We start from the raw sequence: 26855 nt of genomic DNA, 5'->3' as shown, positions 1-26855 counted from the left end.
AAACCTTAAAATTACTACTACCACCCATTACAACTACCCTCCCCTAAACCATTATATTACCCATACCACTACTCACTCCATAATCCTAAAATTACCCTTATCACCAATGAACCATACAATTACTCTCACAACTCTTTACTACTACCCAGCCATAAACCGTAAAAGTATCCTTACCTACATTCTTTAAATTCCAACACCTACTTCTCCTCCCCAGTTTGGTTCAGCCCACTTTCCTTCAAGTGGGTGGAAGAGATTACATTTAGTGGGACCATGCAGTAAAAGCAAAACTCACAGTCAAAATTATTAAGGTTAAAACAATGGTATTCCATGAATCAGTTGAGGTGTGCAGGCATGTGGAATTCATATAGCCCGACACCTAGGACATATTGTTTGGGACCAAGGACAATACGTTTTCGTTTGTATTTTGTCCTTGGAACAAGTAGGCCCAACGCCCTACAGCACAAACCCTTTGGCTGCCAGTCTACATTACCACATTATGGAGCAGGAAAGGGAATTGCCTGCAGTTGATGTAATATTTGGATCTATTTGTTAAAACTATTCAAACTTGTATATATGGTTCATTAATGCAAAGCCTTTATTATTAGGGTGAGCGGTCTAAATAAATATTGTAAGCTCAGACTGCACGACTGCTGGAAATTCCAAGAATTTTTTTTTTATACATGTTTGCAAAATTTAACATTATGAGGCTTCCTATAATGCTCCCAGGATGCTCTCTTATTAGATGCAAATATTTGCAGAAGCTTGAAAGCAAGATTGCTTTCAAAATGAAATGATCACAAAAAATCCAACTAGGAAAAAAATGTTGTGCTAAATTACTGTGAAATGTTAGGTACCGTTTCTTTGAAGCATCATTTAGTAAAATGTGTTGCTGCAAGCTAGTATTTCCAAAGTATGATCATAATGGAAAACCAATGTACGCATTTTCGAGATTATTATGGGAAACATGAAATAAACAAGCATTGGCAAAGCCAATAAGTCTAACATTGGTGGTCAGTCTTTTGGTTTTGTTAATACATATCTGTTTTTGACATGGCTTTTATAAAAAATTATTGTTGTGGGAACTGCTGGGTCCTCACCATTGTAAAAATCATTGGCAAAAAACAAAAATATATTTTGGTCTCAAAAACCACACATTGCCACAGTAGTTCCTGGCACTGAAGAAAGCTACTTTGTGTGCTGATATGCTCCTTGTGAAACAGCAGATTGCTATCACTCACAGTGAAGGCACCCGCCAGATAGAGAGAATTTTAATAAAAACAAAATGTCTTGGTTAATGCCAGACCTAATTAGGTGTCCAATTCTTAAAGAAAGTTACAAACGTGTACCCAGGGTAGATGTCTTTGCATTAGTACAGATTTACCTATTTCATGGATTCACAAGAACTTACACAAATGGACTAGGAAATTGTAGTTGTAGAAAATATTTGTGAACTGTATTTTAGCACGAGCAAATGTGCATATGTTGATTTGCTCATGCAAAAATCTGTTTCCCAACTCTGAAAGAAGTGTTACTCCTGCTTTTGTCAGAAGTACATTTCCAACCTTTCTCAGTCTGGAAAAAGATTAGCAAGGAGCTGTTGAAAGCCCTTAAAACATGCAAGTTAGTAGGTTTGCACAGACTCAAAAGGACATTACATCCCTGGAACTACTGCTCACCGGTACCTCCAGCCCTAGTATGTGATCTTCAAAAGGTGGCAAAAGCAGGAAATTGCTAATATTCAAACCATACTATAGTATAAGCCCTGGCATAAAGAGAGAAGCTATTATCAGAGCTCTTACATAATTTAGTTACTGCCATAATTTGTTGCCACACTAATTGGCACCAAATGGCCAAGTGGATTTTTTTAAAGGACAAGTAGATTTTTTGTTAAATTCCACCCCTGATATATACATATATCTATATAAATCACATGTTTTATATATATATATGGAAAATGTCACTTACCCAGTGTACATCTGTTCGTGGCATTAGTCGCTGCAGATTCACATGCTGTGCACAGTCCGCCATCTGGTGTTGGGCTCGGAGTGTTACAAGTTGTTTTTCTTCGAAGAAGTCTTTTCGAGTCACGAGACCGAGGGACTCCTCCCATTTCGATTCCATTGCGCATGGGCGTCGACTCCATCTTAGATTGTTTTCCCCGCAGAGGGTGAGGTAGGAGTTGTGTATGTTAGTAATAGTGCCCATGCAATGGAATGAATACGTATGTACATAATAAAGGTTAAAGTAATATATTTACAAATGTACAAATGTTCAAGATCTATTTCTAAACGGCTACAGGCTCCCGGGAGGCGCGTGGGCGCATGTGAATCTGTAGCGACTAATGCCACAAACAGATGTACACACTGGGTAAGTGACATTTTCCGTTCGGTGGCATGTGTAGCTGCAGATACACATACTGTGCATAGACTAGTAAGCAGTTATCTCCCCAAAAGCGGTGGTTCAGCCTGTAGGAGTGGAAGTAGTTTGAAATAAAGTTCTTAGTACAGCTTGACCTACTGTGGCTTGTTGTGCAGATAGCACGTCTACACAGTAGTGCTTAGTAAATGTATGAGGCGTAGACCATGTTGCTGCCTTACATATTTCGTTCATTGGAATATTTCCTAGAAAGGCCATGGTAGCCCCTTTCTTTCTGGTTGAGTGTGCCTTCGGTGTAATAGGCAGCTCTCTCTTTGCTTTAAGATAGCAGGTTTGAATACACTTAACTATCCACCTAGCAATGCCTTGTTTTGAAATTGGATTTCCTGTATGAGGTTTTTGAGAGGCAATAAATAGTTGTTTTGTTTTTCTAATTAGTTTTGTTCTGTCAATGTAGTACATTAGTGCTCTTTTGATGTCTAATGTATGTAGTGCTCTTTCAGCTACAGAATCTGGCTGTGGGAAGAACACTGGTAATTCTACTGTTTGATTTAAGTGGAACGGTGAGATAACCTTTGGTAAAAATTTTGGATTTGTCCTTAGAACTACTTTATTTTTATGTATTTGAATAAATGGTTCTTGTATGGTAAATGCTTGAATCTCACTCACTCTTCTTAGAGATGTGATGGCAATCAAAAATGCAACTTTCCACGTTAAGTATTGCATTTCACAAGAATGCATGGGCTCGAAAGGTAGACCCATGAGTCTTGTTAAGACAATGTTGAGGTTCCATGAAGGAACAGGTGGTGTTCTTGGTGGTATAATTCTCTTTAGGCCTTCCATAACGCTTTAATGACTGGTATTCTAAATAGTGAAGTTGAATGAGTAATTTGCAGGTAAGCTGATATTGCGGTGAGATGTATCTTTATGGAAGAGAAAGCTAGATTTGATTTTTGCAAATGTAGTAAATATCCTACTATATCTTTTGGAGATGCGTGTACTGGCTGAATTTGATTATTCTGGCAGTAATACACAAATCTTTTCCACTTGTTTGCATAGCAGTGTCTAGTGGTAGGTTTCCTAGCTTGTCTTATGACCTCCATACATTCTTGAGTGAGGTCTAAGTGTCCGAATTCTAGGATTTCAGGAGCCAAATTGCTAGATTCAAAGATGCTGGATTTGGATGTCTGATCTGTTGTTTGTGTTGTGTTAACAGATCTGGTCTGTTGGGTAGTTTGACATGAGGTACTACTGAAAGGTCTAGTAGTGTGGTGTACCAAGGTTGCCTTGCCCATGTTGGTGCTATTAGTATGAGTTTGAGTTTCTTTTGACTCAACCTGTTTACTAGATATGGAAGGAGAGGGAGAGGGGGAAAAGCGTACGCAAATATCCCTGACCAGTTCATCCATAGAGAATTGCCTTGGGATTGATCTTGTGGGTACCTGGATGCGAAGTTTTGGCATTTTGAGTTTTCCTTTGTTGCAAATAGATCTATTTGAGGTGTTCCCCAAATTTGAAAGTAATTGTTTAGTATTTGGGGGTGAATTTCCCATTCGTGGGTTTGTTGGTGATCTCGAGAGAGATTGTCTGCCAACTGGTTCTGAATCCCTGGAATAAATTGTGCTATGAGGCGAATGTGGTTGTGAATCGCCCAATGCCATATTTTTTGTGCTAGGAGGCACAACTGCGTCGAGTGTGTCCCTCCTTGTTTGTTTAGATAATACATTGTTGTCATGTTGTCTGTTTTGACAAGAATGTATTTTTGGGTTATTATGGGTTGAAATGCTTTCAGCGCCAGAAATACTGCTAACAGTTCTAAGTGATTTATGTGAAACTGCCTCTGATGTATGTCCCATTGTCCTTGGATGCTGTGTTGATTGAGGTGTGCTCCCCACCCTGTCATGGAAGCATCCGTCGTTATGACGTATTGTGGTACTGGGTCTTGGAAAGGCCGCCCCTGGTTTAAATTTGTACTGTTCCACCATAGAAGCGAGATGTATGTTTGGCGGTCTATCAACACCAGATCTAGAAGTTGACCCTGTGCTTGTGACCATTGTGATGCTAGGCACTGTTGTAAGGGCCGCATGTGCAATCTTGCGTTTAGGACAATGGCTATGCATGAAGACATCATGCCTAGGAGTTTCATTACCGTTTTGACTTGTATCTTTTGTGTTGGATACATGGCTTGTATTACTTTGTGAAATGTTTGAACCCTTTGTGGACTTGGAGTGGCAATTCCTTTTGCTGTGTTGATTGTCGCTCCTAAGTATTGCTGTGTTTGACACGGCAAAAGGTGTGACTTCGCGTAGTTGATGGAGAAACCTAGCCTGTGAAGGGTCTGTATGACATATTTTGTGTGCTGTGAACACTGTCTTAGCGTGTTGGTTTTGATTAACCAGTCGTCTAAGTACGGGAACACATGTATTTGCTGCCTTCTGATATGTGCAGCTACCACTGCCAGGCATTTTGTAAAAACTCTTGGCGCAGTTGTTATTCCGAATGGCAACACTTTGAATTGGTAATGTATTCCTTGGAATACAAACCTTAGGTATTTCCTGTGTGAAGGATGTATTGGTATATGGAAATACGCATCTTTTAGGTCTAATGTTGTCATGTAGTCTTGCTGTTTGAGCAGTGGGATTACGTCTTGTAATGTGACCATGTGAAAGTGGTCTGATTTGATGTAGGTATTTAGTGTTCTGAGATCTAGTATTGGTCTCAGAGTTTTGTCCTTTTTGGGTATCAGAAAGTACAGTGAGTAAACTCCTGTGTTTTTTTGTAGATTTGGTACTAATTCTATTGCGTCCTTTTGTAGCAATGCTTGAACTTCTAGTCCTAGAAGATCTATATGTTGTTTTGACATATTGTGTGTTTTCGGTGGGACGTTTGGAGGGAATTGGAGAAATTCTATGCAATAACCATGCTGGATAATTGCTAAGACCCAAGTGTCTGTTGTTATTTCCTCCCAAAGTTTGTAAAATTGGCTTAGTCTCCCCCCCCACAGGTGTTATGTGATGGGGTTGTGTGACTTGTGAGTCACTGTTTATTTTGAGGAGTTTTGGGGCCTTGGAATTTTCCATGATTTCTTGGGAATTGGCCCCCTCTATATTGCCCCCGAAAACCTCCCCTCTGATATTGACCCTGGTAAGTAGGCCTTGTTTGTGAGGTTGTGGCTTCTGTGGGTTGACCTCGAAACCCTCCCCTAAAAGGTGTTTTTCGAAATGTGCCTCTGCTCTGCGGGGAGTAGAGTGCGCCCATGGCTTTGGCTGTATCAGTGTCTTTTTTGAGTTTGTCAATGGCAGTGTCCACCTCCGGCCCAAACAATTGCTGTTCATTAAATGGCATATTGAGCACAGCTTGTTGGATTTCCGGCTTGAACCCTGAAGTGCGCAGCCATGCGTGCCTTCGTATCGTGATTGCAGTGTTTATTGTCCTCGCAGCTGTATCCGCTGCATCCATGGAAGACGGTATCTGATTATTTGAGATACTTTGTCCCTCTTCCACCACCTGTTGCGCTCTTTTTTGGAACTCCTTGGGTAAGTGTTCGATGAAATGTTGCATTTCATCCCAATGAGCCCTGTCCTATCTTGCCAAAAGTGTTTGTGAATTGGCAATACGCCATTGATTTGCTGCTTGTGCTGCAACCCTTTTTCCCGCTGCATCAAATTTGCGGCTCTCCTTGTCTGGAGGTGGTGCGTCTCCTGAGGTATGAGAGTTGGCTCTCTTACAAGCTGCCCCGACAACTACTGAGTCTGGTTTTAGTTGTGTTGTAATATAGATTGGATCTGTTGGCGGTGGCTTGTACTTTTTCTCCACCCTTGGAGTTATGGCTCTGCCTTTAACTGGATCCTGAAATATTTGTTTTGAATGTCTTAGCATTCCTGGGAGCATGGGAAGGCTTTGGTACTGGCTATGGGTGGAGGATAGGGTGTTAAACAGAAAGTCATCCTCAATTGGTTCAGAATGTAAGGTGACGTTGTGAAATTCGGCTGCCCTTGCGACCACCTGTGTGTAGGATGTACTGTCCTCAGGTGGTGACGGTTTTGTAGGATAGGAGTCTGGGCTGTTGTCAGACACTGGAGCATCGTAAAGGTCCCATGCATCGGAATCATCCTGACTCATTGTAGTATGAGCTGGTGAGTGCATCAGTGGTGGAGTTGTTGCTGGTGATGCATGTATTGATGGTGGTGGAGACGGTGGTGGGGTTGTTTTCCTTGCCACCTTTGCCTGTGGTTGCTTGCCCTTTTGTTGAAAAGCAAGTTTCCTTTTTATTTTGATTGAGGGAAGAGTGGTTATCTTCCCTGTGTCCTCATGAATATGAAGCCTTCTTTGCGTGTAGTCAGGCTCTACAGCTTGAAGCTCCTCTCCAAATCTATGTAATTGGGAGGTTAATCCTTGTTCCTCTGTATAGGAACTAGTTTTTGGCTCTGAGGCTGGCTGTTTCGGAACCGAAACCTTTTCGGAAGTCTTTTTAGGCTCCGAAGAAACCTTCTTCCTCGTCGTCGAGTTCTTCAGAATCCGACTCGTGGACGGAGAAAGCTTCTTCTTCCTCCTCGAAACGATCTTGACCTGTCGGCGTGGACGCCATTTGTAGTCTCCTGGCTCTTCGGTCTCTCAGCGTCTTCCTCGACCGAAACGCTCGACAGGCTTCACAAGTATCCTCCTTGTGCTCGGGGGACAAGCACAAGTTACAGACCAGATGGTGATCCGTATACGGATACTTGTGATGGCATTTTGGGCAGAAGCGGAATGGGGTCCGTTCCATCAGCTTTGAAGTCGCATGTGGCCGGGCCGACCAGGCCCCGATGGGGGATCGAAAAAACCCCGAAGGGCCACCGGAGCTCTTCAAAATTCGGTGTCGATTTGTTCTAACTAACCCGATACCGAACGCAAACAATACCGACGTTTTTTTCCGAGATTCTAACTAACTTTCCGACCCGAAACACGGAGCAAAAAGGAACACGTCCGAACCCGATGGCAGGAAAAAAACAATCTAAGATGGAGTCGACGCCCATGCGCAATGGAATCGAAATGGGAGGAGTCCCTCGGTCTCGTGACTCGAAAAGACTTCTTCGAAGAAAAACAACTTGTAACACTCCGAGCCCAACACCAGATGGCGGACTGTGCACAGCATGTGTATCTGTAGCTACACATGCCATCGAACATATATATATATATATATATGTGTGTGTGTGTGTGGTATATATATATATCTCACATGTTTGGTTATTAATATGTAACAGACAGCATTGGTTTCAAAATCCATAATTCATAACACTGATGCCATTCTCGTGAAACAATACTGAGCCTCATAATTACAATTTCAACTCATGCTTTCTATATATTTATAAATGCACTGTAGTCCAAAAACTCCAACTATTTGTTCTGGTGACATTTACAACCTCCAGGTTTACTATTTTCACCAACTCACCTCCGTAGCCCTGTGGCATTCTTCCCCAGTCCCACAGGGCAGTATCAGGACAAAATAATAGTAATGAAAAGAAGAGATCAGTAATCTCCAAGACCATGCATGTATTTAATAAAACAAAACACATGAAAAATAATCATCATAAAATAAAAGAATCGGCTGGACGATTCCTATTCTCTGGTCAAAAACTGCAGTTCGAGCCAACGCAGTGTAAGTAACCTAATATTTATCTGTAACATCTGTTTGCTACTTCCATTTGTCCAATAAAAGGTATCTTTGCATCCACTAAAAGGTATTCGCACACATGCAATAGTTCAAAGAAATTACACAACGATCAGTGAATAGTCATAATGATTAATTGCATGAAATTATACACACTCCGAAAAAATTCGAAAAAATTAGTGCATCACAATTTAACACAATATAAAGAAAGTTCCATCAAACCGATATTATAAATGTAAAGTTCATACGAATTATTTTCGTCCAATTGTCGTAATTTCCACATTGGAATGTTATTGCTTCACAGTTGCACAATTTGAATCCCAAATGTTCATAAATATCCAAAATTAATGTGATCCTTTCAAAGATTATCCATGAATGAGTGTCCATCCCATCGTCCCGTTCGCATCCACAGAAAGCATAACGTTAATAGAAACTGCTGGATACAATCATATATATGTAAGAGCCGACATGTGTTTTAAGATACAACTAACATATACATTGCAAAACACAGCATATTATAATTTCTTGACATCAAGCTCACCTGTAGGACGCCATTCCGATTTAATTTGTTCAAGATGTACACAACTGAAACAAGCCCCACTGCTGACATTTACGACTTTTTACACAATTCAGGAGAGTCAGGCACACTTTCATAAATTACTTGTGTAAAGGTATGATAGGCAAATAGAGTTCTGGGATATGCACTTTTTTGTCTCAATTTTACCAGTGCAGAAGTTTATCAAAAGGTTAGGAAATTTGCGATATTTCTGCCTATCTTTTTTCTTTGTAAGGCTAACATTTTCATGCATTTTCCACACTTCCGAGTCACCCATTCCTGAATCAATTTGGTGTAACTTTAACTGAAATGAAATGCGTGAGATAAGTATTGTATTTTGCATACAGTGTTTTCAATATTTCCTGCATGAAAGCCTGATTAATAAGATAAACACTTTCTTTGTAATCGGGTCCACAATGCAGTTTGGGATCACCATAAAAGCATTTACGTGGTGGTTGAAAGGCAGAAAATAAATCTGAGATGCAGCTGGAAATGTGAGCAGTCTTTAATGATGTCAACAAGGATATGGCAATAAGTAAAGAATCAATGTATCACCCAGGTTGTGGCATTCTCCATTTAATATTACTACTCTGACTACAAGAGCTCACCAGAACATTGTGACCGACTTGTTCAAGATGGAGATGAGCGATATGAAGATAATGTAATATTAACCATTATGCAAGCAAGATGGTCAGTCATATTATAGGGGACTCTGCTCTTGCCCATACTTGGAGGTCCTCGCTCACACCATGGAAACACTCCCCAGATAAGACCACAAAACAAAAGACAACACCTTTTCAACCACACACCCTACATAGCATAGCTTGCTACACATGTAGGTAAGCATTTCAGACCCCACATAGGGGTAAGCAAGTGCTATATAAATTCTGCAGCACAACACAATAAAGTACCAACATCCATGAATATCCACCGACCATGAGCCACTGATTCCGATTTTAACAGTTCTGCCTTCATTTACTTGCAATGGTGACTCTCTTCGACTAATGCCTGGGATTGGGGCAATCAAAGGGATGGCATGGATGGGCTAAAATGGCCCTGAAGGTAGGTTTGCTTAGGATCCTGCAGTTCTGCTGCAATCCACAGTACTGATGTGCCTGCTACTTCTCAGTGGGTGAGCGGGAAGTGTGTTGTGAGGCGGAGGTGGGTGGTGGCGATGGCCCTGAATAGGTGGGGGATTTGCTGGTGATTTGTTTTCTGGACATGAGAGAGAACTGACAGCTCCATATCTGCATTGTTTGAGTTTGGCAGTAGGAAGGGATTATCAAGTTGTTGGCAGATTATGTGTAAGGTGCTTTCCAGGTGAGGACAAACTCCCATCTGTGATAGAAACCTCAGAACTTTGTCGTTGGACAGACAGCACACATTTCTACTCGGCTATACTAATGGTAGATTCAGTTTTATACAAATGCCAAAAACATAACAAAAAAAACAAGATTGCATAATACTTGTCTTCATTTCTTCCAGCTATTTCCATACGTTCAGAGTATCAACTAGAAAAATCTGAGTACTACTATTCTAGCACCAATAATTTCGATGAAGGAAATGTTTTAAATTGAGGAGTAAGTGATTGCAATTCTAAACCAGATTTACTAAACCCGGCTTAAAAAAACAGCAAAACAGAATAAGTCTAGTGCCATGGGATTTATAAATATCACCATAGCTTAGGGTGACCAGGTATGTAAAATACTCGGACTTTCCGTTATTTCTGACTCAATTCCGCTGTCCATCATTATACCCGCTTCAAATTAAATTCGACCCTAAATAACCCTAGCTATGGGACTTGCAGTGATTAGTGGCAGTCCTGGGATCAGTCCGATCTCTGTACGGAGTTCAAAGCAAAGCCCGCTGCATAGAGGAGGAAAGGCTACGACTGCCCCTGCTCATCCCTGCAGAAACCTCAGAGCCCTGCAGCACGCTGCACAGAGGAGGAAAGGGAAAGCTGCCCCCTGCTCATCCCTGCAGAAGCCTCAGAGCCCTGCAGCACGCTGCACAGAGGAGGAAAGGGAAAGCTGCCCCCAGCTCAACCCTGCGGAAGCCTCAGAGCCCTGCAGCACGCTGCACAGAGGAGGAAAGGGAAAGCTGCCCCCTGCTCATCCCTGCGGAAGCCTCAGAGCCCTGCAGCACGCTGCACAGAGGAGGAAAGGGGAAGCTGCCCCCTGCTCATCCCTGCGGAAGCCTCAGAGCCCTGCAGCACGCTGCACAGAGGAGGAAAGGGAAAGCTGCCCCTGCTCATCCCTGCAGAAGCCTCAGAGCCCTGCAGCACGCTGCACAGAGGAGGAAAGGGAAAGCTGCCCCCTGCTCATCCCTGCAGAAGCCTCAGAGCCCTGCAGCACGCTGCACAGAGGAGGAAAGGGAAAGCTGCCCCCTGCTCATCCCTGCAGAAGCCTCTGAGCCCTGCAGCACGCTGCACAGAGGAGGAAAGGGGAAGCTGCCCCCTGCTCATCCCTGCAGAAGCCTCAGAGCCCTGCAGCACGCTGCACAGAGGAGGAAAGGGAAAGCTGCCCCCTGCTCATCCCTGCAGAAGCCTCAGAGCCCTGCAGCACGCTGCACAGCTCTTCTGCTGCCTGGCACGCACCAAAGATATGATGTAACTATTTGACTGTCCTTTCTCCTAAGTATAATACATTTACCTTAAATGAAAAGTAAACACAAGTTAAATTAATCTGTGGGAAAAGCACTGTTCTGGTAGGAAAGCTTACTTGGTCATTTGTTTGTGAGTCTAACAGGAGGATTTGAACCCTGCGTGGTGCACTGAAGAAAGATGACATGAATATAGTGCTCTGAAGTCCCGGTACGTGACAAAAAGCACTGCAAATATGTAAGTCAGTGAATAAAAAAATGAATTAGTCATCATATACGATAGTCAGCTGCAGTTAAAAAAATACGGTTCCTCAGCAGATTTTAGATTTGCTGTTTGACTAACCGCACTCAGTAAAATTTCTGTCAGGTAACAGGCACCCTGGAGAGAAGGCGTGTTTCTTTTTTAGCTGTGTGTCCCTCCTCTTGCTTGACAGCACAGGAGATCCTCTCTCTCCCTTCTAGCCTGAGGCAACTCAAGATCAGCATTAATTGTTCAGGAGCTGTGTTTTTAAGCAAAAAGTATGGGAACTGTTTTGGAAAAATTAAAAAAGCTTGGGAACCTCCAAGATTCTGTCCAATTCGATCTCTGTGCAGATCCCTCCGCGTGGGAGTTTCAAGAAGAGTTCAGCATAAACATCAGCAATATGTGCACTATCCATCTGGGCTCCCTTGGTAAGGTATGCTTAGGGAATTCAAACTCAAACATGCATGTTACAAATTGAAACCGCCCATAATCTCTCTATTCAATCCATTTTCAACCTATTGCTTTCTCACCTCTCCTCTATCTGTTCTCTCCTCTCTTCTATCCTCGTCATTCCCCTCTTCCTTCCTCCAACATACTTCCTTTTTCTCTCTGTTCCCTCTACCTTCCCTTTAATATTCCCTATGTTAGCTATACCCTTCTTCCCTTCCATCCTTCTCTCTGTTACCCTCAACATCATTCGGCCGCTCTCCTCTCATCTGGCTGACCCTCACCAGCGTTTCTCTTCTCTCAGAGTTCACTCTCAGGGTTCCCACTGTCTGTGTCTCCTCCTCTTTATAAGTCCCTCTCTCCCCGTTTTTCACCATCATGCGTATCTCTATTTTACACTTGCCCCCTATCCGTCTTCTCCTCCCTCGCTCAACTCTCTCGTCTGTTTCACACAGCCTCTTTGTGTGCCCTTCCTGCACTTTCTTTCTCTTTCTTATTGCTCTGGGATGTTCTCCACTCTCTGCTCCCAGGTTGTAGTAGAAACAGGCGCACCTGCTGATGATGCTGACGTGCCCTTAGGACCCGCTTGGCCATCGGCCCTCGATGCTCTCTGCCCTCTGCAAAGACATGTCAGCTGAAACAACAGACCCAAGGAATACTGATTTCCGCCTTGTATCTGAGCAGGCTGGGCATAATTGTATGATTGTTCTTATGGGTGGGGGAGGGGCAAAGGGTCCAAGTCTCCCAGGACAATCACAAAAGCACACTCAAGCTTGCACTTGCACACCCAACGCGCTCTCACATGCAGTGGTGGTGATGGACAATTTGGGTGCGAGGTATAAATGTTCCATGGTGTGCGGAGGACTCTCACTCCCAGTGCTTTTTCGCCGCAAGTGCCCTTACAGCACATGTTTTTTCAGGCAGCCAACGCTTTCACAACATAGGAGCGCTCTGGCATCCAACACACTCCAAAGCCTACACTTTTTCACACACAGCACACTCACAACGATTGCACTATAACATCAACACTTTCACAACCCACTGCATTAACAGCTAAAATACAAGACATCCACTAATCCACGAGGCTGGTAACCCCAACAACCTCTACACAGAAGATGTTTCTGCTAACGCCTTGTATTTTATTGATTGATCATCACATTTTAGACACTCACGTGCTTCTCTTCCTTACGAAAGTGCCTTAAATCTTTACACTAATCCACGAGGCTGGTAAACCCAAAAACCTCTCCGCAGTCTTCCACCAACCACTTCCACAACACCTGAACTCTCTAGTGCGCAACTTCTCTTGGGAACAAAGAACTTGTTAAGTCTGCCAACTCTGATACAAAGTACACATAAGAATGAAAAGTTGCAATGTGGAATGCTACAGTCTATGAACTCTAACTCCATGTTCAGCAACAAAGCGTTGCTTCTGACACTATTATTCATGGCACTGGGGAAGAATTGTGACACCTGTCCCTGACGTTGACTATCAAATTCTGATTGGAGAGTGTTTGTTTTCTAGCTTTTTCATCTTTAAGTCCAGCTTTATGTAAATGTTTGCTCCATATTCCTGCATGTTTTACAAATCAAAGAACATAAACCCATTTGGACTTGTACTTCTGTCGGCTGTCTATTTTTAAATTGTTCAATCTCCTCTGATGTGTCCATTAAATTGAACTTTTGTGTTGAATTCTAATGCACTCTACTGAATTTGAAAACCAATGCCCAGAATATGACTTTTTGCCAGGTGGTCAACGTACGAGGACTATGTGCCTGGAAATCTACAAATGGACAAGCAGGCTTATAGACGGAGAAACCAAGTAAAGAGCAGTGGGGCAAGGCATAGCCCTGTTTTCTGAAAACAATTGGTCCTGGCTCTGCTCCGCTGTCTGTGATGGGTGCACAACTCTGTTAAAAGCTGAATTAGCTCTGCTAGCTGCAATAAGGAAGAGATCAGCAAATCAACATAAGATTGCTTAGCCAAAAGCGAGAAATAGTGCTGATGTCTGTGGCAAGGGAGGGATAACTTTGTTGACTAGGTAAGTGAGCGGGAGCTTTGATGCATGTGGCACATGAAAGATACCTCTCCTACCTGCACTGAGCAAAGAGCTGCTGTCAAAGATAAGAGGACCTTTCTGCACTGGCTCCGGCCGTAACAGCTACAGCCTGTTCTCCGTATGAAGCATTTTATCACTGCTGCAGGTTTCCAGCTACAGGGAGTGATTTTGTGATTGGATCATTTCTACTCAATACGAGTGAAAATGGTGACTCGCTGACTGACAATGCAACAATCCATTTGTTGGATAGGTTCAAGTCCTAGGGTCCATGTAGAATCCAGGGACAGTATTGCAACAGGCCCAGATAACTGGTTTTGGTTTCACCATATTCTGTCCAAAATGAACATGGACTGTACTCATGGTTGGCTATCGTAGATCTGATGCCAAAGGACAGAAGTGATCTGGACTGGTTTCCGGATGGTTAATGAGGAGTCTGTCCTACTAAACGAAGAAAGGCTTGAAGCAGTTCCAGACAATACCACTTTTGTTTAAGGCAGCACCGCATATATCAGTTACGAAAGAGAAATGTCAGCTGAACCAAGTGGGTAAACAATACGTCATGTTAGGTATTTAAAGAGAGTGTTGATGATCTGTATGACAATGGCAGATGAAAGGAATCACAAGGAATACCAGGAAAGCTGGAGGGACTGGCCATTTATTTTGAATGTCAGAAAGTAACCCGATGTGCTAAGAGGGTGATAAGAATATCACTGAAACCAACGTCCCTTGAAGACATCGGGATACTTATATTTGAAAAAAGGATGGAAGACCTGGAGTGGTATGCATGGAAACTCGAGTTCCAAACATAGCCTTCCATGAAGTGCAAAACAAGGACTACAAAGCTTTGTGGTGCTAATGACCACCAAAGAAAGCATGCATGAGTAAAGGATCCACCGCAAAAACACACCAATTACGAATTATGATCACTAAGGCAGGCCAATGTAAGACCTAACTAGGGAAAACTAAATGTTGATATGCAGAGTGAAATCATCGAGGTAGCTACTGAGTACCAAGTGTAAAATGAAATGTTTGGGGACTCATTTGTTCTGTCAAGCACAGACTGCAATCAGTAGTACAACTATTGTACTCCAATCTTCATTTCAGACACACTTCTCTCACCAGTGAATGGAAAGGTCTAGAGCAGTGGTTCCTAACCTGTGGTCCGGGGACCCATGGGGGTCCGCTAAGCCTTCTCAGGGGGTCCGCGAGAGCCTAGAAAATTAAAAAATATTAACAAATATGGACAAATTAGGTCCCCAGCTTCCAGTAATGACTCAGGCGGGGGTCCCCGGATTCCAATGATGATTCAGAGGGGGTCCCTAGGTTCCATTAATGTTAAAGTGGGGGTCCACAGAAATCAAAAGGTTGGGAACCACTGGTCTAGAGACAACCAGCATTACCCTAATACAGACACGCAGGCTACGCAGAAAATGTTTACCAACATTTGTTTGAGACATCTGAGAAGTGATAGTTACTTCCAAAAACGAATTCTGAAACGTTGTAGCCTATATTCAACCCCCACTCCAAGTTTACACAAATGAACACAGCCAGTAAGGCATACAAGCTGTTCGTGAGTGGAAACAGATAGGTTAATGCAGTGGTCCCCAACCTTTTGACTTTTGTGACCCCCACGTTATCATTACTGGAACCCTTGGACCACCACTGAATTACTATTGGAATCCAGGGACTGAGTCACTACTGAAAGCTGGGGACCTAATCTGTTAACATTATTTAATTTTATAAGCAGCCGCGGACCCACTGAGGAGGCTTTGCGGTCCTCCAGGGGTCCCCGGAGCACAACTGTGTTAATGCATATACATGTGGTTATGAATGTCAGTCGAACAGGTGATGTCTAATATTTTTTCTTAACAAAACAGTGAGAAGGGCAAACAGTTAAGTTTCTAACCCCGCTGAGTACAGACAGCCACTCGCAGTGCCTTTTGTATTAAGAGAAGTAAAAAGTATACTAGCACATCTGAGAAAAGAGGGAACTTTGTTGTTGGGAACACTATGAAGATTAAATATTTTTCTTACAAATTTTGTTTGCAGTTTCCTTTAACATGCTCAGAAATGTCTACCATACTAAGAAAAAAGCTTCAATTGGATTATAGTTTTATATTATTCAAATATTAATGTACGAAATATACAAAATGTGAGATTTTTGTATTTTAAATTGGCCTTTAACATTTTCATAAATAATTTCTGGATACACAAAGGATGTTTAGCAAGTCTTAACTGCTTATGAGGGAAAGCATCCCCTCTAAAACGTGTTATTTTTTTTATTACAGATACTTTGTTGATATGATTAGAAAAAAAGTACAATAAACTATTTTTAAATAATATATTTTCTGGATTTCCCTAGCCGTATGCTGTCGGGCAGATGTGGACATGTCAGGAGAGAAGGCATGTCTAAGAGCTCAGGAATGAAAAGGTTCTAAAATATGCCTCTCCTTTGGTCTCGGAGTCACTAAGAGGAACATAGCAAGGAGGTGGGGCAGCTGAACCTTCCAAGACTGGCAATGAGACATGGATTGGTGCAAGTTGGCAGAGAAGACAATCTACTTACGTAGGGGGTGTCCCAGAAAATGGGAGAAGGTGTGGTCTTCTTGGCAAGGCCAAAGGAGAGCAGGAGAGGGAACGGATGATTCAGGCACTGCCGGTGAATGAAATGTCGATGTGCACGGTGGCGCCACAACAACCACTAACTTGATTATGTACCGCACTGGTTTCGCTCTTCAAATTATTGCTTGTCATAACAATCCTCACCTGCTGTATGTTATTAATGTTTGTTGACCATACTGGAAAACAATAAAAATATTTTTTTAAAATAAAAAAATACAGAAAAGATCAGCACCCTAAATGACTGTGTTGTTTTAATGTTCGCCATTAATGAATGAACATGTTAGCCTTGTTTACAGCTGGAGAACTGGTGATCCTTACCCTCCATTCCAAAACCACCAAATCAGTGTAGTGGGAGCTTGGATTCTTGCACACATATTGGGGTATCACAGTTTGTAAGTATAACTGTAATAGTATTTCCTGGAAGTGTACCTAACAGGAAGGGAATGCAGCAAGTGTTGTGACACCATTATTCATAATAAGGAATTTTCAGATGAGTTGACATTTTCAGTATTGGTTCTGGCTTATGCATGAAAGCGCATTTTATGTCAGTAATGGGTTTAAGCACTTGGGCCGTGCACGCTTGGTGTGTGGGGTGTTTGGCCGCAGGGGTGGGTAGTGAATTGGCTGACATTTTTTAAAAATGTTTCTTTAAGTTAGTTTCTTTTGTCCTGTCCAAGTCTTGTGGGACTGAAGGTGCAACACTAGGTCCTGTAAACTCCAGTGGGACCGCAACAGCGCCAAGTTTTGTTTCTTTTGGTGCCTTGGGGTTGGGGGGGTTCCTAAGGCAACCTCCACAAGAGCTATAGAGTCAGACTATCCCCATCTCACCTCCTTCCAAACCCTTTTTAAAAAGAAATGAAGACTCAGGGAATAAATTCCAGAGTTTTAAATTGGCAGCCGCAACAGCCAACGACATAGTGTAGTCTCACGCGACTCCTGCAGGCCCACTCAATGAAGCCTTCCAATTGATTGTAACCAACACCAAACCTTTGCCTACTGTAGTTATCTGTGAGATTCAACGTGTGAAAATGCCTACTTGTACGCTTTAATATAAAGTCATTACAATCCACACTTAAATGACTATTACCTTTAATATATGCTTTTCACAACAAACATGCCAGGCCTAGACCCTTTATCATAACATTTCATAACCAACAGAGTAGGCATATAGCCATGATCTCTAGCTGGGCCTCAAAACCATCTCAGTCTACAGTGTATAAGCCTTGCCACAAACCAAAAAGAGCAACAGAAGCAGTCTTTTTAGAGGAAGCACTACAGGAGAACCAAATCCTCTACTCAGGGTAACCAAACAGTGGGTAGAGCCTAATCCCCTTTTTTCTGCTGATTACAAAAGGTTACACTGTCAAGCCAGAGCTACAAGTCGATGTACATTAGTGTAGCCATGCGCATTTCATACTGCTCTTAACAAAACTGCACTGTGAAGTCTAAGGTTAATGATGGAAGGCCCGGGTGCTAGGACTGCAAGGCACTCCTCATGGTTGCCCACCTCCCATCTGTTCTGCTGCCACATAAAAACAAACACTGAAAATTAGCTTGTTATCTAAGACACCTTATCAGCATTACAATGTCATGTGTGTGTCCCTGAAAGTTCAAGTTCAGTTGGCCATGGTGCTGCTGGCTCAGGAAGCTGAATAAGCAAACAAAATAATTACAGCTGTTTGAAGGGGAAGCAATTTTGCTCTGTAGATTCACACAACTTCTGCCCAATCAAAATATGTTCTTCTGTCTATCAGCACATGGGTGGAGCAAGAGCCCCTCTCTGTAGGACTGCTGAAAGCTCTTTTTTGGTTGATCACATGTCTGGAGACTGCTGCTATTTGAAGCCAGACCTAAACAGGCATTTGCAATGCAATAGGTCTCGCGTTTGCACGAGTTAGAGCAATTAGCGTTGTAAATTCCTAACTGGACTTTTCTTGCCACATACATTGAAAATTAAAAGTAAAACAGTTTAAATAAGTGAGCCGATTCAAAGTGCCATGGCCACCATGAGCATGAGCATGAAGGAGAGACAAAAAAGAACAAGCATTTTCAATGCAACGGGTCTCGTATTAGCTCCAGTTAGAGCTATTAGCGTTGTAAAGAAAAAAAACGCAGCATGACCGCACTATGTAAAGTGCAGCGCGATCACGCTGCGTGGAAAATAAACAGATAAAGTAGTCAAGACACCATGGTGAACTCATTGAGCCTCGTATGTTTTTAGTAGTTTACCGGTGCTGTGTGGGTTGGCTAAACACCGGAAAAGGCATGACGTATGCATGGTGGTAACAAAACTGCCCTAAGGAGGGACAAAGGTAAATCATTTACCAGTGATAACAATGGATTTTTGAAAGGGAAGCCCATGAACGAGTGATAGTACTGGGCGTGCAGTGGGCGTAGTTAAAAGCCCAGATAGATTACAACAAGTCCGAGCACTTGAGAGCTCAACCTAAAAATGAAACTGCTGTCAAACTCTTTGACTGGTGCACAAATCAGTATTCCTGTAGGCTCAATCCAACCAATGAACGTTGTCACATTCTTGAAGGGTTCTTGAACGTTCTATCAAATGAGACACTGCCACTGTTTTTTTATTTGATAACTCCACTAGCAGTGGAAGAATGTTCTTGGCTCCTTGGTCTAAATGTGTGGCCAATGCTTTGTCCATTGCTCTGGTATGAACAACATTAACAAGGCTTCAAACCACAGCTGACTAGATGCTCTAGATCACTAAACTTGCCCTTCCGCTCTCTCCTACTCCTCTCCACATTGTAGTATATACCGATTATTCAATTTCTAATTGCAGATAACGCTCTTGAGCCACTCTAGTTTTATAATAAATAGGCATTCCTCCTTTTGGACAAACTCGTACCTATTACATGTAGAAATTCCTCCAGCTAGCAATCACATCTTTCTTCAGTTAACTGCTACAACTACGTTGAGATATAGTTCATTCAAAAAGCAGAGCACCCATCACATCTGAGAGCCTATACCTTATGAGCGAAGAACAAGACAGTCAAACGCATCCAATATTTACGCATGTGCAGCTGTATCCCCCCTAGGCACTGGATGTTTTGCAGTGGCTGTCTGTAGCCAGGTGCATCTCATTCACCCACCAGGCCTTCCACGGTGCTGAAGTGATCTTCCTTCAACTAAAACATCAGCCATAATGCCAAAGAATACCATAATCCAGATAGCGCCTAGTCCTGCCTCTTCCTTCCTTTAGATAGTCTTGCATTAACAGTACGCCGTTCTCGGTTCTGATGGTCAAACATTTGAATTAGCTCCCGGGAAGAAAAGGAACATCCACAAGCAGTTAAAAACATGGCTGTTCTCAAACGCATAATTCACTCAGGCACACATCAGACAAGCACTGGTATGTAAATGAAAGCACAACTCTAACAAGCTACAACTCTCTGCAACACTCAATGTGACAGTAAAGCTACAAACAGGCTGCAACACGATTTGAACACCCTGTCCAATGTCGAACACAACAGCGAGCAATTCCATGGGAGGCCAAACTACAAACCCATATTCTTCAACCATTACCTCTCTACCAAGAAGATGGGACCCACGTCTGTCTTTCACCTTTTCACCTCTGTGCTACACCCCAAGTGTAAGTACAGCAAGAAGATTGCCACAACACGGTTGTAAAACATCTCTGAGCTTCATTCATCAGACCCAACACTTACTGCTGAGGCCAAAACAAACTCCTGCACCATCAACAATATTAAAATATAAATCACCCAAACACTCTTCAGGCTTAAAGTGCTGTTGAAATGCTACAGTTCAGTACAGCCACTATACAATTCAACACAGACACTAGTGCTAATAGTTTCTGACACTATAATGTGCATGCATTAACAAATATATCATCCATTGACACCCGACCCCACCTATTTGGGACAAATCAGTAATATTCTATTCTTATACCACATCAGTATAGGGGACAGCGACTCTGCCTTATCTAGTGCAAGCAGAACTCAAATCAAACCCCAAATCTATACAGCCAATAGTACTAAACAGTTAAACAAGTTAAACCATTTTTAGCCATCAGATATATTTTTGATTCACCATATTATGCTAACTAAAAAAAAGATGTGACTTTTACATAAAAAATAATACTAATGTACGCTGAGAAAATAATATAGTTGTGCCGGCATCTCAAATTAAAAAACAAATGAGTAAAGTCGAAAAAGAATTGGGAAAAAGTAAAATCCTACACGATGAGTGTAGTACTGCCCCACTTATTTCTGATTAACTTGCCCTGTTTGTTTTGTCAAACTATTTCTTGAGTTGGCTATGCCTTTGTTTGATTTAATTTCTACCACACTATAGAACAGGCATGGTGGTTTGTAGGATCGCACCAGACACATGATGCTAATCCCAGTCTGAGGAATATAAAAAGGATTAGTCAACCTACCAAAGAACTTTGGGGGTGAAAACACGAAATAAAGCACCAGACCAGGCTTACTTTCTTCAAATGAACATGAGAAGGGCCACAGAGGTTAGAGTACAACTCACTGGCTCTTTAAAAAAGAAACAGAGGAGGAAAAAGAATGATAAAATGGAGAGGAGTGCTGGTTTCTGGATTTCACATGAAAGTAACGCACAGAAAGGAGACAAAACACTAAATGCAGCAATAGATGCAGCGACGGGCTGTCTCTCTGGTGCATTCACATTTCATTTTTATTTCCAAATGGGATGAAAGCTATTTAGCACCACTGAGATAAGAACGTGTTTTACTCTTGCTTGAAATAAAGTCATCACTTCTAAGGCACGACCCTACATGCACTTCACATTGAATAATGGCATGTGTAGGCTACATATGGGTTTCCAACGCCTCACGCTGGCACCGGTATATCTTTCAATCTCACAGTAGTCAGTTGCGCACCTTTGCCCGAAGCACAAGTGTTTTAAAAAAACGAACCCACAAGGGGATGCTTGGATGTCAAGATATTGACACATTCCTTTCATTCCAGGGCGTGCAGGTGTTTGCACTGAGGCCACTGGCAATCACAGCAGGCCAGGCAGCCGGCATCACCTGCCAGCGTGGCGATCCATGCGCGGCATCCACGCTACAAAGACTTTAAAGCAATCAGCAGCACCTCTCGTTGTGTTAGGCAGCCTCTCCTTGCTTCTGAAGTCACCCATATCAGGAAGCGGCCGCCGAGCTGCTGCCACGTGTCTGCCACCTGGCATCAAAGAGTTTAGTGCAGGGGGGTCCCACGCAGACCCTGAAGGTCGGAGTTGTACAAAAGTTTAAAAACAGTCACCGAAGGTAAAAGAGCAACAAAGTATATAAATAGGAGTCATCTACATGGTTAATGGTTATCCTGAAAACCTGGCATGGATCGCGTTTTCTGGATCTGTGTTGGATACACGTCTTGTGGAGGTTGCAGTGTAGCGCTTATTTTGTCAAGCGCATCTGTATATTTCCCGGTAGACTGGTCAGGGAAAGGAGACTGAGGCTGCCACTGGAATCGCTGTGGGTTGCCTCTTTTACATTTATGATGTATGCATGCATGACAAGAGACACGATTTAGGCGGGAGACTCCTGCTTCTTAAAGCAAAAAATGGCTTGATTTTAGCGACCTCTGTTTCGATTTTAGTCAATGACATGTATGCGCTCCATTTCTTCTTTGGAATGAACAAGACAACGGCGAACGTCAACAACCAACATCGGAGTGGCTGCAGCCAAATGTTAAAGGCTGAGATTTGTCAAGAAGATCGTTTTTCATGGTTGTCCTTTAACATTTGGCACTGGTACAACATTCTAGTTAATAATTACACGTAGCGGCAGCTCTACGTGTGAGCCCCGCGTGCACTCTCCCACGGTGCTCACTAGGAACTCTCAGTAAAAGAGATGTACAGGCGTGTGCAGCATCGCTGACCCCAGCACGAACCCAGTGCCCCACACCCTCCTGCCAGGTCAGGTTCAGGCTGTTTGGACTGCTGAGGCTGGGACTTATGAGCCACCATCCGAGCCTAAGCGCTTCAATGTAGCACAGAGCAGAACTGAATGGAAAAGTATGATCCGGAGCAAACTACTAACCAGGGAATGAGATTGGACAACCCGTGCTTCCGTCCTGAAACTACTTTCAAGACACTAATGTTACACAAAAGTGTGGCATGGAGAAAAGATCACAGTTCTGAAGAGCTCCACAGCAAGCAACACTTTCAGTAACGCCAGAGAACCCATCGTTTGTAAGACAGAAGAACCCTTTGTCAGTTCAAAGGGTGAGTTACTTGTCCTATCACCCAGAAATATTAAATGACGGTAAAAGCACAATGGGACCTGTAAACCATTCCTGGTCGTTCGCATTCCGATAGATTAAAGATTCTGTCCAAAGTGCACAAGCAGAGGCAGAGGCCTCCCTTCAGGAGAAGAGCAGAATGGGGAAGGCTCCGGGGTTCAGCATCACACACAGCATTGTACTGGGCTGCATCTGGACACTTACAGGCAGCTGTTCCTGAGACAAAAAATCACCGAGGGTTGGGCGGTAGAGGCTGCAGAGACCAGCACTGCATGACAGAGTGTTCCACACGCCATATGTGCGCTAAGAAGACCAGTCTTCGGTACGAAGAGTCATCATTTTGGGAAGAGAAATGGGTTACGCAGATTGAACAAGTGATATAAAGGTTACTCCAGCGGCCATCCTGCTTTGGGATATTTCACATGGGCAACACTGTGCGTTACCACATCTAGTACAATCTTCACTTCCTGGGATGATTTCACTTCCAGGTCATGTTACGCAGAGACAGTCTAGAAGGGCGCATACTGAGTGGGTGGGTTTTCTCGCCTGCTGTAAAGTTCACCCCTGGCCTCCCTGCACTGTGCACCTCTATACGTTTTTGCTGCTCCCTTATTTCCCTTCATTCGTGGGTTCGCTGTTGCTTTTCTTGCTGTTTTCTCCCTCGCCCTGCGTATGTTTCCTACAGAGCTCCAGTTCAATTTTGGATTTTTCCAACCTCCTCCTCGGACCACAAGGTCCATCTTGCCTTTGGAGGCTGAGTTTATTTTTCATGCTCTTTGTGCTGAACCCTAACTAATATATTCACCATCAGTTACATATTCTTTGTTTCAGCCTCTGGCAACTTGAAGTCATCTGAAAGTTCCTACAGATCCAGCCAATTCCCCCTCTTACCTTGTTATACAATTGCTCAACCATCATGTGTGTCCACACGGTATCCAACGCTTTACTGGTCATTCCGGTTTGGGGGAGACTGCGGCTTGAGCACTGGTTCTGGTTTGTCTATTCTCTTCTTTGGCCTCTTGACACAAGCTTTAATGTAATGAGGTCCAACACATGCTGTGAATTGGCCTACATTCAAAGGCCTGTACAGGCGGCTAAAGACTAACAAGCATTTGCAATGCAACGGGTCTCGCATTTTCCCAAGTTAGAGCTATTAGCACTTGTAAACTCCCAACTGGACTTTTCTTGCCTCATTAAATGGAAAAAAAATTAGCGCGATCGCGCTGCTAAAAAATGGAACTTGATACACAAACGGAAATAACAGTTCACTCGTAGTGAAACCTATTGGCAAAAGTGCAATTATCTACGTAATCGGCAAAAGTGCAATTAACTATGTAACAGGGTCGGTGTCATGCAAAGCGCTCGACTTCTGCCAAGCAAGATCGCGCTGCGAAAAAAGAGAAAAAATAGTCCCCAAACCAGATGGAAAACAGCGAGCCTCGCATGTTTTCAGTACTTGGTTGCTGCGCTCGAGGAGGGCTAACCACAGGAAAAGGCATAACGTATGCATGCCTTCCACTAATGAAAGCAAGCAGATTTTAAAAGGCAAGCCCACGAACCAATGAAAGACACTGACGTGACATGGGAGGGGCTCCGAGCCCTTGGTAACTACTACAGCATCTCGCAAGCGATACGCATGCGCTAGCGCACGCAATCGCAGGCCCGACCCTAAAAAAGTGTAAAGCCAGACTTTATTCACTGAATGACCGGATTATCTTTTGCAGGGTGCTGTTCTCAAGTGGACCGTCACAGGGCTTCTCTGTTGTCACAGGGGAAAGGTCACACAAAGTATTTATATTTCAGGTAGTACAATACTCGGCATGATTCAGGACATAATTTCATGTTTTCTATAGCCATCACAGAGGCAGCATTCTTGGTGCGCATACTTTTGTGAACTCATATATCCATACAGAGAAAAGAAAACTGTTCAGCACTGATATATATTTCATTATGCACAAACAATACATAACCCCGTGCAATGCAAATTAATAGGCAATGGGCTTTAGTAATAATTTTTGCTTTAACATTTACATAATTTCCAACAACTACAGGCATGTAAGCACCCTTTCTGATTCGTCTAACTGTGAAACAGTGGCAAGAAGTGACCAGATGCCTCGTCTACACACACGACCTGATTGCCCTAAGTATCCATAGATTTTTTCGTGCTGTCTGATGGGCACCCTGAATACGATGGAGGATATATTTGTAAATTTCAAACTCATATCATTATAAGAGACACTATACAGAATAGCTATCTCTGGTAGACTGCTCATAGCAACCAAAGACACATGCCCTCGTTTCCTGACCAGCCGACTCCCTCTGTCAAAGTGTCAAAACAGGGTAATTTATGGGTCAAATTTCAAGGTCGTCTTGCAAATATATAGTACTATAACGAATGATAGTTTTATGCTGCTATGTCGAGGTCAATCATATCGACCTAAAATTACATTACATCAAGCACTTTGATTACCACTACATCATGGTGCGTATATTAGAACTGTTCTTTCCTCCACGTTCACTGCCCTTGTGATGTAATAGTTCGAAGGAGTGGATCTGATTTACTGTTATGTTATATACAACGCATGTGCTATAATGAAGATTTACTGGACTGATTCACCTTGAACACCACAATTAGTGAAAATGGAATGGGGAAGATTGTGGCAAATAATTTTCAGGAATGGAAACTTATTAAAACCTATAGCAATTCAAGTTTCACGCTCCCTCAGTTTCACATTATATACAGTATTATGTCACACCGATAATGCAGCACAAGTCTGAGCACAATATGAGCAACGGGTGCCCCGAACGCGGAATCCATGCTGCATCTTTTTACTACATCCTATGGGAGCATATCAAGATATCGCAGTACTATGGGCAAATAGTGATAGGTTTATGACGCCCATTAATATATTCACAGGTTCTCCTGTGTCTCATCACTGTATAAATCACCTTTCTGAACCAAAATTCTAATGAAAAAGCAAGGCCATTTTGGCACAGGTGCTAATCCAAATCAGCGTCACCATTACTGGTTAAGAGCAGAACCACCTGCACTGAGAGACTGGAGGAGTGCTCTATTGTGGTGCAGGTGTCTGCCCCACATGAGGACACAAGAAAGGCTAGAAGACAACTTAGGTGATTGAAAATAATTCCTGCAACAAAATATGCAACTGTGAGCATGGTAGCCCTACTGAGTAATATGTTTCATTGAGCTGTGTTTGAGCACACTTGAACATATATGTATACCTTTGGGTGTAGTTGGTGAATTACCCCTTGATGTGGTTAGGACAACTGCACCACACCTAACTGAAGCTTTTATTCCTGAAAACCAATGTGCATGTTAACCATTTGTGTTATGGAGCTTAATCTGTATCTGTTTATAAGTGTGTGTCACATGATTATTCATGTAACTAAGTAGGCTCTTCAATGCAACTCCACCACTTTATATCAAGTTATAGAATTTCACTGACATCGATCACCTGCAGTTAGTTGTGTTGGGCAGCTGTATGAAGCCCGGTGAAATAAAAAGAAAAAGGACTCTCCTTCTTTAAATGATCCTACAATCCAATTTTAGGACCTAAAAACAGGATGAAAACATTGTGGTAAAAAAAAAAGACTTGCACGATAATGAGCACAGACAGATTGCAGATCACCGACTCTCACTGCAAAAGCAATGCCAAAATAAAAAGTACATTTATGTGCAGCATACTACATGTATGCCATCTCAACAGGGTATTCATTCTGTGAAGCTGGCCAGGACTGGTTTTAGGACGCAGTGAGAGCTGGTCAGTCACAAAAGGATTTGCCTTGTGTTGGATAGTTTAACAACCTTTAATAACTTGCAGTGTGAACAAAGAAGATGCCAAGACCCTGCAAATCGATCAATCCGGTTTGGGTTATTAACAGGTAAAGACATGAAAACCTGGCAAAGCTCCTGACTTGCACATTCTGTGGTGGATGATGGATGGAACCTCTTGAATGGTACTTTCGAGATGGAAACAGATAAGAATATCATTATCACATATCGATACGATTGAAAGGCACTTTTCCAGTC

At 42.7% G+C, this 26855-nt stretch overlaps 1 protein-coding gene across 6 annotated transcripts in view; it reads right to left on the bottom strand.

The window, feature by feature from the left end:
- Positions 1 to 26855, bottom strand: part of MAPRE2 (microtubule associated protein RP/EB family member 2) — a 663286-nt gene that overhangs the window by 138940 nt on the left and 497491 nt on the right. The window lies entirely within an intron of this gene.

The sequence above is a fragment of the Pleurodeles waltl genome, chromosome 2_2 (assembly GCF_031143425.1).
Source record: "Pleurodeles waltl isolate 20211129_DDA chromosome 2_2, aPleWal1.hap1.20221129, whole genome shotgun sequence".
Taxonomy (NCBI): Eukaryota; Metazoa; Chordata; class Amphibia; order Caudata; family Salamandridae; genus Pleurodeles; species Pleurodeles waltl.
Note: the sequence above shows the minus strand (reverse complement) of the source record. Positions and strands in the feature narration are given on the sequence as shown.